At 33.4% G+C, this 5,386-nt stretch overlaps 1 pseudogene; it reads right to left on the bottom strand.

Moving 5' to 3' along the window:
- Positions 1 to 5,386, bottom strand: part of LOC107596240 (AP-1 complex subunit mu-1-like) — a 26,649-nt pseudogene that overhangs the window by 19,938 nt on the left and 1,325 nt on the right.

Below are 5,386 nucleotides of genomic sequence, written 5' to 3'. Positions count from 1 at the left end.
GCCTTTTTTTATATTTTTTTTTTTTTTTTTTTTTTTTTTTTTTTTTTTTTCAAAATATCTTTTGTGTTCTGCAGAAGAAATCAATCATAGAGGTTTGGAATGACATGAGTGAGTAAATGATGACAGAATTATTATTTTTGGGTGTACACAGGTTAGAAATGTTATGACTTTTTAAAGTAAAACTCCAACAGATTTATTGAATATTCTGGTTCCAACAACCAATAGAACTTGTGTTATTTTAGTATTATTTATATGCTATATTCTTTAATATATTCTTTTTTTATATTTTCAATTTTCATTTTAATATTTTAGTAATTTGATGTTTCTGTTATTTCATTACTTTTTGTAAATATTTCTATTTAGCTTTAATTCATTTGTATTCCATTTTTAATTGTAGTAATTGTTATAGCAACATAAAAGTACTTTACTTCACTTCTCATTTTAATTTTTCATCTAATATTTATATATTCTTTGGTATTTCAGCTTTATTTCTATTATCAAAAACATTTTACAATAGTTCTATTAATAGTTAATGATAACAACACTGGAGTAGATGGAGTAGATCGAACTTTCACAACGCATGTTTATCAGAGCCTTCTGTCATCAGGAATTGTCAGCAGAACAATCAACAGCAAAGATAAAATCAGTTGGACAAACGTCTAACCCTCACAGCCTCATTTACATTCCCAAGAAATTAAGTAAATTAAATCCATTCCACCACAGAGTTGCGATAATGTGGAAAAAGTGCACATAAGACCAGTGTTTCCCAAAGAGCATCACAACAAGACAACATCGGTCACATTTGAATCAACATTAGGTCAAAATGTAATGTTGATTGGAATAAATAAAGTTATTATTAATATTTTCCTCTTCCATGCAGATGTGACGTTAATTGCATTGCAGAGACCTTGCTGTCAAAGGGATTCCAGCTTCTTTTCATAAATAAATGATATTTTGTGAAATTAATTCACTCCAGAGTTGATCACAGAATAGTAACGAAGGGGAATGTACGCTCAAAACCTCTGAATTTAACTTCATAGTGTGTGATTTGCTCATATTAATGTTTCAACACTGCAGACATATTTAAAAAAAAAAAAAAAACTGTACAAATCCTTTAAAAGTACAGATTTATAGCACCATCTATTGGTAAAAGCACACATCAGATCTGCCATGGCCTGAGCAACAGGTGTTCAGCACCCGGAAAAAATACAAAGCCATCAAATAAACAGTCAGCAGCTCCCCCTTTTGTCAAAAACAGGAGGTGGTATTAAGATGACAACAAAAATCTGCTCTGTTAAGACAGACTCATCTGAAAACTGAGACGGTTCTTACATACTCATCATGTACGGATTTATTTATGATTCAATAATTTTACTAAAGGCAGAGTTAGAGTAATACATTAGAAGTATGTTACTTTAACATTACGGCTGGAAAGTAAAATGTTTGCTTTTTGAATTCACACCATAATACAGGAGCTACTTTTTAAGTAAAATATGTGACCCTGGAGCACAAAAGCAGTGTTAAGTCGCTGGGGGATATTTGTAGCAATAGCCAACAATACATTGTATGGGTCAAAATTATTATTATTTTTTTTATTATTCTTTTATGCCAAAAATCATTAGGATATTGTTCAAATGCGGAGTTTTGCGCATCGTGTGTGTGTGTGTGTGTGTGTGTGTGTGAGAGAGAGAGAGAGATCACAGTGGAGTCAGCCGTCTTAACCGTGGCTTGTGTACTGCAAACACATACCAGCTTCATCACTGTGTCTGTCACGCGACTCTGTTCCCCTTTCGGGCTCTGTCTTTACATTTATTTTAAAAGATGAAGCTCGTGATTATGGACATTTCCGACGAGTGCTTGCGGTGTTCGGCCAATCACAATGCACTGGGTCAGCTGGCCAATCAGAGCAGACTGCGCTTGTCGGAAGGAGGGACTTTGTAGAAAACTAAGCGTTTGAGAGAGGCGGGGCATAGAGGACCTACAATAATGTACAGTATTTGAAAAATAATGTGTTTTTTGAACATTAAAGCATGTTATTCTGTTACACCAAATACACAAAATAATGATCTTTAAAAAAGCATCATATGACCCCTTTAATCTATTTATTAACAAATGCAACTGAAAACTTCTCCGTTCCCCAAATCCTAGTCAGGCTGGTTTACATCAGGGTTATTATTATGTTAACTAAAACTAGAACTAAAACTATTAAAACATTTTGGTTAATTGAAGTTGAAATAAAATAAAAAATAAATATTAAACGGAAAACCTAAACTTATTTCAGTTCAAATTTCAAGTTTCAAATGAAAAAAAGAAAAACTTGAATAAAAATAAATCTAAATAGTAGCTTTTAGTAAAAAACTAAACAAAAAAAACATAACAAAATTACTAAAAATGTAAATAAATTCAAAGTAAAACTAAAAAAAAAAAAAAGTGAACGCCAATTCAAATTAATAAAAACTCTAATGGTATATAACAATATTAGAATAATGCTGCCCTGCTCATGCCTAAATTGCAAGAAAGCAATGCAACAAAACTAGATCACTCTCATAACCGAAGGTAAAACACGAAAAAAGTAGAACTGCAAGCCAAAAAGTGACACTTTGTATTAAAAGTAACAGTTAGTTACCTGTATTCCAGAGGTGGTGAAATAAGGAATCTCAAACTTGACACTGATTGGTGGTTTTCCCTCCTTGTCCTCCGCCTCAACGCTGGGCAGCCCGAAATGAGCCCTCATCAGGTACTCCTTCCCTCCCTGAAACAGAGAGAACACACTTGTAAGCTTCTGCTAACATTACTTTCACTCTTTTAGCTCGTAGATTTATTATCATGATTGAACGGTGACATTTTCTTACAGGGAAGGATTTGATGGACCAAACAATCTCGCTGTTCTCCGGCACCCACTTCACGCTGCCCACCGTGGTCTTAAACTTGGGCGTGTCTGCGTCGGTCGGGACTGGAATATGAATCTCCACGTTGTTGGCAGTGGAGCGTCGCTTAAACTGAGACTTGGCCTACGGTAAAACAGACGAGACACGAGGGTCAATTTAGATGCTCATATAAAATCAAACTGAAGTACACATGGATGGAGGTGTTCTCACTTTGATCATATACTCGATTCTGCTGTGCGAATGCTTCTCGATCACAGACTCGATCCAGATCAGCGGCTTCACCTGTTCACACAGAAAACCAAATCCCATCAGCACCAAACCCCAGACAACAGCATACGATAAGTATAAATTGACCAGTGTTATTTAAGTAGTACTTACATACTATTATTAATATTTTGAATTAGCATATTTTGAATAAATTTTAGTTTAATTTTAATAATTGCATGTACTTTTTCCATTGTCATTGCTATTATATTATTACATTTATTTTATTTAAATTATTTTAATAAATAAAATAATAGTTTTATTAATCTTTTTTTATCTTAATCTTTACATTAATCACCACATTTTACATTTATTTTAAAATAAATACATGTATTTATTTACAATATTATTATTTAGGTTTAATTTACTCAGCTTTAGTTTGAAAATATTTTATTTCTAGTTAGAAATTTTAGTGCTTTAACTTTAAACAAAAATTAGAAAATTTGCCCTGGAAATTAACAGAAGTAAGTTTACGTTTTTATTCTAATATTTATATTTTATTTTATTCCAGTATTATATTAACATTATACTTTGTATTTTTATAATATATATATTTATATATTATATTTTTAACCTAATATTAATATTTTCAGTATATTTATTTATATTTTTTAAATTATATTATATTATATTTTATTTCAATCAAAAAAAATTTTTAATAGTTGTAGTTAACAATATTACCCTAGAATTTACTTAATGGGGTCATTGGATGCAAAATGCACTTTTACATGGTGTTTGCACATAATGTGTCTTAGCAGTGTGTGGACACAACCAACTTACAACGAGGAATACATTGAGGAACTTTAACCAAAGTATGTTACAGACATTTCATGAAGACCCTAAAGAATCATACCAACTTGTGGAAAATGGGCATCCGATGTCCCCTTTAATATTTGATGAATTGAATAAGTATGAATGAGTTTAGACACTCACGTGTGTGTTGAGGCGGTAGGACATCAGCTCAAACTCTCCGTCTGGAGGGATGAAGGAGATCGTGCGATCGTTCTCAAATCGAGACAGACGCACACACTGATGAAACTTCACATCCTCCAGCTCCACTGACTTACTCTTACCACCTGAAGAAGAGAGATATGACTGAACAGACGGCTACAACACCACACCTCAGGAGTACTTCAGCATACAGATGAGCTCAAAAAAAAAATCCACATGAAATCAGAGGCATAAAACTCGTTCCGTATGGGGACAGAAAATTGAGGAAATAGACTCACGGCCAGTGTTCTCAAACAGAACCTTGTCATTCAGACCCAAACGCAGCTCTGGCATTCCTGAGAGGAACACTCTCATCTTAATGGAGCCAACGATCTCGCTGCAAAGGACGTTACCGTTCGCGCTGACCTGCAGAGAAAACAGCAGCCATGAATCCGGCATGACAAACACTTCAATTACAATGGCATATATAGACACATACTCAATCAAAAGTAATAAAAGAAAGAAAAAAAATACAGAATTCAGTGTAAAAAAAAAAAGATTATTTATTAATTTATTTTACTACTATAGTAATTATAATAATAAATTAATACAGTTCATTAGTGTAATTATTTTTTGTAATTTTATAATGTGGCTCATCCAGTCAGATTTTAAAGCCAGAAGTACATGTTTCGTAATTAACAAATTAAATAATTAGTTAATAGGGCTGCTTAATTATGGCAAAAATAATCATCACAATTCCAAGGTAATATGTGACCCTGCAGCACAAAAGCAGTGTTAAGTCGCTGGGGTATATTTGTAGCAATAGCCAAATCAGCTTGTAACACTCCAAAGAGAAAGGAAAACTTGAAATCGCATCATATGACCCCTTTAATGTTAAGTTTTATTATATTTCAGAAAACATTTTATTTCAAGTAACAAAAATGCTTTTTATGGTTTTAGTTTTAGTTAACTAGAATAACCTCAGAGCTCATAGTAGGTCTGTCTTGAAAAATCTACATTTCTCCATGTAAAAAATGAATGGGATTTTTAGTTCTAAAACTCTATATTGTCTGTTTTTCTAGAGGTTTGGAAGGATACGGTACAGGTTGTTGTGTTTAATCCACATGAAGCGAACTCCCCCGTGAGCCAGGATGGGCGACAGCGTTCCCTCCTCCTCTTTATCCATCAGCAGGGTCATGAAATGCTCGATCTCAGACATGTCCACATCACCGCGGTAATTACGGCAGATCAGCACCTGAAACACACACACACACACACACACACACACACACACACACACACAC

This window comes from Sinocyclocheilus grahami, unplaced genomic scaffold, assembly GCF_001515645.1.
Source record: "Sinocyclocheilus grahami isolate Dianchi unplaced genomic scaffold, SAMN03320097.WGS_v1.1 scaffold216.1, whole genome shotgun sequence".
NCBI lineage: Eukaryota > Metazoa > Chordata > Actinopteri > Cypriniformes > Cyprinidae > Sinocyclocheilus > Sinocyclocheilus grahami.
This window is presented reverse-complemented; position numbering and strand designations above follow the sequence as displayed.